We start from the raw sequence: 11,331 nt of genomic DNA, 5'->3' as shown, positions 1-11,331 counted from the left end.
GCATTGGTGTCCGCTAAGGTCGCATTGAAGTTGCAGTCAAATAAAACCCCTTGCTTTTTTTTTTTTTTTTTTTTTTTAAATATAAGCTGCTATTTATTCTAGGCTAACTCATTCTTTGAATTAAATGTGGGACTTTTCATTCTGGTTAATTTTCATTCTGCCAGTGAGGTCCATCATTTCAACCTTGCCAGATATTTCTTGACTCTCGGTCTTTTGTGTTAACTATTCCTCTTATCTTTGGGTTATTTGTAAATGCTTAAAGTATGTTTTCTGTTTCTTCATTGAAATCATTGAAAACATTTTGAAAAAAAACAGGATGGTCAAGTACAGCATCTGAAGTATGCTAGTAGAGACTGATTAGCATTATAGTTGTGCAATGGACCTATTAAATTGATTTGCCATCCTTCCAGCATGTTCCATTCAGATCCACACAGAGAATGGGAGGGCCCTTCTCAAACATCTTGCAGAAATCCAGATACTAGACTAGTTCTGTGTCATTCTGTCTTGATGATTCTGGGTTGAGTTTTTTTTACCTGTCCTCTGTTTTTTTCACCTGTCCCTTATGGGGTGAATCTGAATAGCCCATTTACAACATTGTATTATAATTTCCATTTGCTTGTTCTCTTCTATCCTTGGATTATGAGCTCCTTGAGGGCATGTGTTAGGCTTTATTTACTTCTATATCTCCAGTACCTGGCATTTACAACCTACCAGGTATACCAGGAGCCCTATAAATGAATAATAAATTAATTTATTTATAAATGATTCAATAAATAAATGAATATTAGGAGTTCTATACTCCCATTTGGATGTGTTGAGTTCCACTCATATGTTCATCTCGTGACCCCTTCAAAAAGAAAAGAAAGTAGCTTTACAGGACTTATTGCTAAGGAAAGCATATTGAGTCTTATGAAAACCACTTTCTTTATTGCTAAACTGTTTAATGACTCATACTATGAAAGCATGCTTTTTAATAACTACATAATATTCTCTCATATACATGAACCATAATTAATTTTAATAGTCCTTATTGTTGAACATTTAGGTTGTTTCAGATTTGCATGGTTTTAAATATCACTGTGATAAACATCCTTTGCATAAAGCCTTTACTTGATTTCTGATAGTTTCTAAAAGATACTCTGCTAAATGATGATCTATTGTGTTAATGAGCATTAATGCTTTAAGGATAGAAAGATTATACCAATTTACATTACCAACAGCAGAGAATGAGAATGTTCATTTAAATGTATCTTTAATAACTTTGGTTCTTTTTATCACTTCTGTGACATTTTGCTGATTTTAAAAATGAAAAATTCTATCTCATTAGTTTAATCAGCATTTTAAATTTCTACTGAGTTTGGAGATTAGCTAAATATATCTTCTTTGAATTGCCTGGCCATGTTCTTTGACCATATCTAAATTTTTGGTGCTTTACAATCTTATACATATTTACAGGTGTAATTAATATGTATATGAATATTTAGAAGATTTACAATGTGATTAGGATAGCATTTCATTCTGTGGATCAAGAGACTTTACAATAAATATTGTGAAAAATGGTTCTTTATTTGGAAAGAAAAATAAAGTTTGGTTTCCACCTCACATTATGTGCAAAAATAAATCCCAAGTAGACTAAAGAGCTAAACATAAAACAACATTATTAAAAAGTATTAGACAAAACAAGATAGCATTTTCCAAATTTGGAATGCAGTAGGATTTCTTAAGAAACAAAATTCATTTTCTGAACTTATCAAAGGAAACGACCAATACATTTATCTACACAAAAGTACAGACTATATGGCAAAAACACATAAAGAAGCATAAAAATTGACAGATTGGGAGAAAATATTTGCCACCCTAGAAACAGGCAAATGATTGGATCCAGAATGTGTCAAGTGCCCTACCAATTGATAAGAAAAAGATAAGCAACCCAGTAGAAACTGAAATGGTTAACACATACAAAAAGATGGTCGACCACATTAATAACTCAGGTTAAGAGGCTGTGCTTTATTGCCTCCCTATTACTGGCATGAAAAGTTCAAATTTAACATTTCTTATAAGGCCTTCCTTGATCTGATTCCTGTCTCCCTTTCTAGCTTCATCCTGGCTATACCTTACCCACGCCAAAACGTCACACTTCAGCCATGAGGACTGTATTAGTTAGGGTTCTCCTTGGAAACAGAATCAATGAGAGATGTCTCTTATTATCAAATTGTAAAAGTGACTCACGCAACTGCGGGAGCACACGAGTCCAGATTCTGCAGAGCCGTCAACAAGCTGTCAACTCCAAGGAAGACGTCCGACGAACTCCTCGGGAAACGAACCGACAACTTTGACGAACTCCTCAGGAAACGAACCGGCAACTTTGAAGAACTCCTCAGGAAACGAACCGACAACTTTGACGAACTCCTCAGGAAACGAACTGGCAACTTCGACGAGCTCCCCAGGAAAAGCTTCACTGAGCAGCTGAAGAAGAAGTGAAGGTTCTCTAACCGTCCGGCTTATAAGCCTCCAACTGATCACCCGGACCAAATCCAGCCAATTGCATTCTCTCACTGTGGAAGCACGCCCCTTGATGAGTCATCAGTCAGCTGCAGTCAATTGACTGATGATCCGACAAACCAACCAGCCTCAAATAGCCTCACAGGAATCGTCAGGCCAGTGCCCGCTTGACCAGACAGCTAGGCCACCTAGCCAAGTTGACACATGAACCCAACCATCACAAGGACCTACTCAGGACTCCTAGCACAAACTTTGCAGTTTCTGATCTACCTGCATGCCATCTCTGAATCACACCTTGTTAGCCTGATAAGTACTTGCTCATATCTCAAGACAATTATCATTTCCACAATAGCTTTCCTGCCCCTCCAGCACTGCTCTTTGAACCCTTGGCAAAGTCTTCATCATCTTTGTGCCCTGATGCCCAGTGCAATGCCTGGTGCAGAGAATGTACACATTCAAGGCTTATTAAATCAACTCTAGCAAATGCCTTCATTTTACAGATTAGGTCATTAAAATGTAGAGTTTATTCTGACCACTAAATAGAATTAAAGCTAGATTTTCTCTTTGAATCTTAGACTATTCATCTTTATTTTCTTATTAACCTCATTTGACTTAAATTACTTTATTTCAAAAATACAATTTTCTACATAAAATCTTTAATTTATAAAAGGCATAGAAGGTAAAAATTTTAAAAGCATAATTAACTGATTTCTCTTCCATATCTAGGAAGAGAATCAGAAGAGTACACATCACCAAAGGTAAGAAAGGACAGAGCTTTAGAATTTAAGCAGTATCAGCAACATTAAATGTCCCCAAATTCAAATTCAATACAAATGAGGACAAAGATGGTGCATTCATTTTGGCAATAAGAAGGTCCCTGGTGACTTTTTTCCAAGACAGTTTGAGTGAAATGATGGAGGATGATGCAGTAGATAGAGATAAATGAGGGAAGAAGAGGTGGAGACAGTGAATGGATACTATTCTTTACAGCAACACATGTTGTTCTGTGATACTCAAACCATCAGGACCAAAGATCAGCACTGGCTGTTCTGAGTTTTGCAAGGTTCACTTGTAGGAAGTTTTGTGAGGGCAGACACATTTTTGTCTTGTTCATACTAAATTCTCAGTACCTAGTACAGTACTGGCACAGAGTAGGTATTAATGAAATATTTGTTGAGTCCTAAAGTGTCACCACAGGCAAACAAAGAGGAGGAAAAAGAAATTGAGACCCCAGAGATTAGTGGCTCAAGATCTATAATCAACATAATTTGGGACCATGCAGACATGGCTTTCCTTGCCATTTCTTGTGTCAGATCCTATGCCCTTGACCACAGGCTGGGGGAGAGGGGGTGCATGATCAAAGGATGGGCATGTGATCCAGTTTTTACCATGATCTTCTTTCCTGGTCCTGGATATTGAAGATTTCTTTTCCACTTCAGGACTTGAGCCATCAGTGTGTGAATCCAGAACTTCCAGAAGCCATGTTCCCTGGCATAGAAATAAAGTCCACCTTTAGTAGGAGCCCCCAAAGCCAAAATGCTGGGATACACAGAGAGCAGGGTGGACAGTGGGCAAGAACTACAAGTTTGAGTTCTTGGAACACTTGTCCCTGAGTTCAGCCCACCCATACCTGAGTTATACTAGTCAGTAAATATTCCCTTCCCTGCTACTGCACTTTCTTTGAGCCCATTTGAGTTGAGTTTCTGGCACTTGCATCTGAAAAAGGTTGCAATTAGAAGCCCAATCTCCTGACTCAGTGACTGTGCTCTTTCCACTACAGTCCACATCTGACTCATTCATAATGCTGAGCACACACCAAGATCACTCCTTGTCTCCAGAAAGACAGGTCGAAAACAGTTGACTGTTTTTGTAAAGTTTCATTGGAAGGCAGCTTTGTCCATTCATTTGCATATAGTTTATGACTGCTTTTGTGCTGCAATGACAAAGTTGAGGCATTGTGACAGAGACCATATGACCTGCAAAAACCTAAACTATTTACCATCTGGCCCCTTAGAGAAAAAGTTTGCTGACCTCTGATTAGAAGATAATGGAGGTGGGGAGAGTAGTGGATGCTGTTGATGCCTCATGCAGATTCCTTCTTCCTGCCCGCACACTCATATTCTAGCTGCCATGAGTGCTGGCTGATAACTTACAGATGCCTTCTCCTCTAGCTACCCCTTCTCAAGAGAAAACTTCCCAGTATTCTCCCCCACCTCGCAGACCTTGACTAATGAACCGACTGACACAGGGGAACAATTTGTGCTCCAGAGCTTCTCTGTGGGATGAGGCTGAAGCACAAGCTGAAGCTAGTCTCCAGCTTAGATCATATTCCAGCCAGTTCTTTTGCCCTGACTTAATGTCCTTCCTCAATGAATCCCTTCAAAAGAATTCCTGTATCAGGTGCTGTGTCCAAGAACCCCACCTAAGACAGGGTACAAAGGATGTTTTGCAGGTATGGCCTAGCCTTTGAGGAACACTTCATGGAGGATGGGTATGACCACTCTAATATTTCTGGATGACAGAGACAGGACCATAGGTGAAGTGGACTATGGAAATTATGCTTCAGTCTGTTCTAAAGTGCTCTCTTTCTTGCCCTTGTATTCTCCCGCAATGTCAAAGCCCCTTCCTGACCCAACACACTTGAAAATTAAACTTGAAATGAACAAATCACCTAGCACTGGAACCAGAACAGGTATAAAGACAACAATGTATGGGGCTAGGGCTGTATCAGTGGCTTCTACGAGAAGACCTGATATTTTGACTGAAGTCATTGATCATATTCTAGCTTTCCTCCTTACCTTTGACTTCTGCCATCCCTACACAAAACTCCCTGACTTTGAGCTTCTTAATGACCTGATATTCCAATCTTCTTAATGCTGGATTTAGCCATTTCTGGGAGAATACATTGCTGAGCAGAGGAATGAATGTGGAAAGCTAGGTTTATCAGCTCTTTATTCATAGTTTGGCATTTTTGTATTCATAGAGGCTGTCCCAGAGTAGCTGCTTAATATCAACCAGCTTGTGAACGGGTAAGCTTGTCCCCTGCTGCTGGGCAGGGAAATGCAAAACTGAGTGAGCCTTTCCTGTTTGTAGCCTCTGGGAAGGGGGAAGAGATTTGCCTAGCTCACTTCCTCATAGACACAGGTGTTCTTCAGCTCTGAACTTGGCCTCTGGTCTGTGTGAATTCCATGTTCAGGAGCAGCCAGTGCCTCAGGGTGGGGCAAGGGCATGGCTGGGCAGAGTCCAGGAATGAATTGTTCCAGAAAATTAATCCAAACAGTTTTTCTATCTCCTTTTCCCTGGCTAGCTGTCGTTTCAGTAATAGAAAACCTGCCCATTGGAGGTTTGCTTTAGTTGCTACTGCAGTGGCCAAAAAATTCTTGGGCGTATCATTTCTTTGCTGTATTTGGGAGGCCTATTGCCCCAGGGCCTCCTAGATGCAAAGGACTGACTCAAAACCAACTCTCACCAAGTGGTTAAAGTAGTCAGATCCTGAGTGGGTCATACCCCTAAATGAACCCAGGTTATCACTTCGTATTGTAAAATAATGAAAACAGACCCTAGTTTTCCTTGATTAGATCTTTGCCTCCTTTCCTTTTTTTCCTTTTGTCTTATTTTGCCAGGGCTGCTACAACAAATACCACACACTGGTTGGTTTAAACAGTTTTGGAGGCTAGAAATCAAACATCAGTGTATTGGAAGAGCTTGCTTTCTTCCCGAGTCTGTAGCCTTCAGGCAATCCTCCATCACATGGTGATCTCTCTTTGTGTCTGCTCCTCTGGTTTCTTCTGACTTCTGGCTTCCATTGACTTCCAGCTTCTGCTGACTTCCGGTTTTACTGACTGACTGACTGTGTCAGCATTTCTTCTACTTATAAGGGTTTCAGTCAAATGGATTAAGGTCCACCCTCTTTCAATTTGGCCTCATCTAAATGGGGATTTCAAAGACCCATTCACAAAGGAATCTACATGTTAATCTATCATAACATCTTCAAAAGTCCTGTTTACTAATGGGTTCACATCCCCAGGACCAGAGGTTAGGACTTGAACATCTCTTTTGTGGGGGGACATAATTTGAATCCCCAGCAACTCTCTTACCTCTTACCCTTTTTTTTTCTTCTCTATATCTCCCTCCCCTGAACCTAAATTGGCATTAGACAGGTAACAGACCACCATTTTGACAGAACTTTCATCTGCCAAAATGAGATTGCACCAACAATCTGAAGAAAGAGGCATGAAAACCAACCTATCCCAACCCCAAGTTTTGCAGCAGTTAACAGATAAATAAAACACCAACCTGGGACAAGACCACAGTCATGTACCCCTCTCTTTTTGCCTTATGACAACTCCAATCCTACTCCCGCTCAGGGAGTTATTTAATTTGAGGTGCTCCCTGATGTGTATCAGCTGAATAAAGACTTTAACCCCTGTTTGAGTAATTTTACCTAGATATTTTTTCCTCGAGAGTATGATGCCGTGGGTAGGATCTGCATGAGCCCTGGATCCTGCTGAGGTTTCAGACAAGGGCAGAGCTTGTTTCTTCCCTTCTTTGGGACCCAGGTTGAAAGGTAAGTCTGCACTCTGTTTTTGTTGTTGTTGTTGTAGCATGAAAGTGACAGGCTCTGATTCTGTGAAAGGGTTAACCTATTGTGCAAAGTCACAACCTCTATTTTCCTTTTATCTTCTCTGGTCAAGGGAAGAATTAGACAATGGTCACAAAGTAGGACAAGGTCTTTCTCCATTATTTTACTAGGGGAAACTCAAATCTACCCAAAGCACTGAAGGTATCCCTGCTGGGCATATATTCTGCCCCTCTGGTCCTAACTGTTAAAGTCCTCTCTAAATGGTGAGCCTTTAGGAAAGACAATATTGAACTCCAGTGGCCCCTTGGGGGCTCTCGGGTATTGTATATTTCCAAAGTGCCTTAGAACAAAAGGAAATAAAATAGCTGACCTATAATGAGCAGCATTCTTTAATTGGTAGGAAGCCACCAAGAAAAGAAACAGTCTTTAACCTATGGAGGTCTCTCTTAAACAACGTCAACTACCTTCTCCCTTCTCTGGACTTGTTTCTGACCCCTACAACCCCACTTCTCTTGACTTCTGCCCTTTCCTGATCCCAGCCCTCTTTTCTGCTGTCTTCCTTTTCTTCCTGTCCCTCCTCAGCTCCCTCTCACCTTTAGACTGGCTCCCTCCTGAGGAGTTTCTGACCCAAATCTAACACCTCAATCACATTACCTTGAAACCGTGGTACTGAGCCAATCTCCACACCATAGTTAAAGATTTCCCAAATCCAAGAAAGGATAGAGAAAAATGTACTGAGAAATTCAAGATAATTTGGGGCCTTATGTTCCTAAGCCTCCTGATTTTTATCCGTTAGCATACCTTTTAGTCGAACAAGGGAATACCCTGAACCTGGTTTGACAAGGCAAATGGGCCATCATAAGTGAGGATTTACCTAACCCTCACGGAAATAACAGCCCCTCCAGATATGCTAAATCCCTAGAGATAGGAAAAAGTCTTTTTAAAAGCTCTCCCTGAAGTTTTCCCCTTTTGCACTGACTGAGGAATAATCCGGTCCTGTCAACAAGGGCACCATGAGTCTTTCTTTAACTTTAGTCTGTCTCTAACCTTTTAGAGACCACTCCCAACCCTGATCTCCTCCTTTTTTGTTAATGGCCCTATGCCTGAAATATCAGATGCTTTTCAGAAGCATAAAATAGGCTTCCAGATCATGCCCATCCATGAGTTACAACAATTAGCCCAACATTTTGAGGATAACATGGTAAACAAAGGAAAAATCTCACACCAAAAATTTATAGCATTATGGCTTAAACTTCTTGAGAGAAACAAAAGACCCTCCACACATACAACAGTTTCCTGTCTGTCTTCATGGAACCCTTAACCTCTCAACATGTCTTTTTCCTCATTCCTTTCACTGCTCCAACTCCCTTACCCAACCCCTACAAACTTATTAGGATGGGACCTTTTGGCTCAGTGAGGTGCCTCTATTAGGTGCACACCTGAAGGACTTTTTCTTGATCTCCCAGACTTGGATAACCCAGTATATCATTTTATGTGGCTTCCCTTCACTATCCTGCACTCTTGCATCACAATACTCTTCCCCCTTTGAATCACCTCAGTTTTCTGATTTACTTTCCTCTAGGCTACATCATCTACAGATGTGGCGGAAAAAGAATATAGAAACCTTATAAATCAATATAGATCCTGATGCCAGAGAGCCCTGGGAGTTCTCCCAGAGGTCAAAACCTCAATCAGGGGCTGGTGCCATGAGGGTTCTTGACTCAGCTGCAGGAAATAATTAAAGGACTAGTCAGTGTGTACAGCCAAAAAGTTGAATGCATAGCAAAAGTACACATATGAAGGGGGTGAGTGCAGACATTCTCCAAAGGAGGAGCAGCACACTGAGGTTTGGATTCACGCATTATAAGGACTTGGAGGGGCCCTTCCCTCTCTGGTTATGCTAATAAGGGATTGATGAGCTGCACTTTTCATTGGCTCTTTTCGGGTGGTGACCTGAGTGAGGAACTTTGTTGTGGGTCTTAGGGTCACATCCCCCTCTCCTCCTTCCTATCTAACCTGCCTCAATCCCACAATGCTTTTACTTAATTTTGGCATTTTCTGGCTCAGACCTATTGCTTATGAAGCTAATGTCACCATTGATTGTTGATTCTCTCACCTTTTCCTGCCTTTTCCCCATAAGTTCCACTGCATTTTCACTAATATCTATTACCTATCCTGAGGGAAATCTATCTGCCATTATTGCTGCCTTTTGGAACATGTTCTCACCCAAATTGGGTCTCTGACAAATCTCCAATATTAACACACCCTACCTGTTATACCCCTCAAAGAGGGGGGACCTGTCTTTCTCAAAAGGAAGCATGTGTTTCTAATCCTGAATTCATGGGCTTCAGATACTATAATGAAACCTGCCAAGCCCAGTTCAACAGGGTGGGTATTATTGGGCCAGCTTCACCCAGGAAAGCTACATTGATAAAAAGTACAAGTGTTTTTCATCATGAAGAACCCCAAGGGATTCATATTTTGTTAGTGTGTCCACTGTCTGTTTTGTTGCCAGCCAATTGGATAGGGCCATGCTATTTCATCCATTTGAATTTGACCAATTTATCACCCTCACTCCCAAAATAAAAGAACAATCTGTAGTTGAGGGAGAGCACTTGTTCTGGTTTGCCAAAGCTGCCATTATACAAAACACCAGAAATGGATTAGCTTTTATAAAGGACTTATTGGGTTACAAATTTGCAGTTCTAAGGCCATAAATGTGTCCAAACTAAGGCATCAACAAGAGGATACCTTCACTGAAGAAAGGCCGATGGTATCGGGAACACCTCTGTCAGCTGGGAAAGCACATGGCTGGTGTCTGCTGGTCCTTTGCTCTTGGGTTCTGGATTCAAAATGGCTTTCTCAAAAATGTCTCTGGGCTTCTGTCTCTCTTAGCTTCTCCTTCTCAGTTCCTGTGCATCCTTGCTTGTTCTCTCAGGGCATTTCTAAGCATCTGGGGGTCCTCCCTTAGCTTCTCCAGGGCAAACTCTGGGCTTCATCTCTTAGCTTAGTATCACCAAACGTCTTTCTATCTGCATCTCCAAGCTTCTGGGTCTGTTTTGGCCCCTGAGCTCTCTTAAGGACTCCAGTAAACTAAACAAGACACACCTTGAATGGGGATGGGGGTGGTCACACCTCCACAGAAACAATCTAATCAAAAGATCCCATCCATAAGAAGTCTGCACCCACAAGATTGGATTAAAAGAACATGGCTTTTGTGGGGGGCATAATAGATTCAAACTAGCACAGCACTCCTGTTTGCAAAACACCCATTCTCACCAGGTGATGAAAAGGAACTGTTTGAAGAAGATAAAAGACTTGAAATCAATCTTGATGTGCTCGCAACCTCTTGGGACAGGTCCCATGTTGCAGTCATACCTGGAGGAATAGCCCAGTGAGCTACTGAAGATTTCAATGCAATGCCTGAGTTTTCCATGCTGTCATCTGTGACCACTAACTCGAACCACTAACAATGTCACTAAAATTACTGACCCACTAACAATGTCACTAAAATTACTGACCCACTTGATTGAGAAATACAGGGACTCCAGAAGGCTGCTGCCCATCATTGACTGACATTAGACATCATCCTGGCACCTAGGGGAAGCATGCATACTGTCATCAGTGATGATTGCTGCATGTACATTCCCCCAAATTTTTCTGATGCCTTCTTAGTGAATAACATATCTGGGATGCCAACCAAAACATTCATTGAGTGAACAGCTTTGTCCTGACCTGTGGGACCTATGGATCATCATCAGGTAGTTAGGGAAGGGACCTCTTTTCCTAGGTATTTCCAACAGGGATACCATCTAGGGGATGCACTTTATTCCAAGGGTGAGTAATCATTTTTATTTTTCTCTGATAGGAATACTCCTCATCAAGTGCACACAATTGCATCTAATGAATACCAGCAGTATCTATCTAAGGTGTGATTAAGGAAGAGAAGACCAAAGAAAAAACCTACTCCTCCAACCCACTATGGGTATCTTCTTGATTCAGTTCCTGAATCTTATACATTCCTGTAATTTTTTTCTCTCCTAAAAGATTTGGTTAGCAATGAAAGGAGTTCACCTTGGCCAAGAAAAGAGACTATAAAAGAATTAAAGCAGACCCCCATTTCCTTGCTTAGGGCCTTGCTTACTTTCCTTTTTCCCTCTCTTCTATTTTCCTTCTTTTCTTCTTTTCTATCTCTCCATCCCCATAACTTATTTGTCACTGGACAGCTAATAGACAACCATCAAGAC

The sequence above is a fragment of the Choloepus didactylus genome, chromosome X, assembly GCF_015220235.1.
Source record: "Choloepus didactylus isolate mChoDid1 chromosome X, mChoDid1.pri, whole genome shotgun sequence".
NCBI classification, from domain to species: Eukaryota; Metazoa; Chordata; class Mammalia; order Pilosa; family Megalonychidae; genus Choloepus; species Choloepus didactylus.
This window is presented reverse-complemented; position numbering follows the sequence as displayed.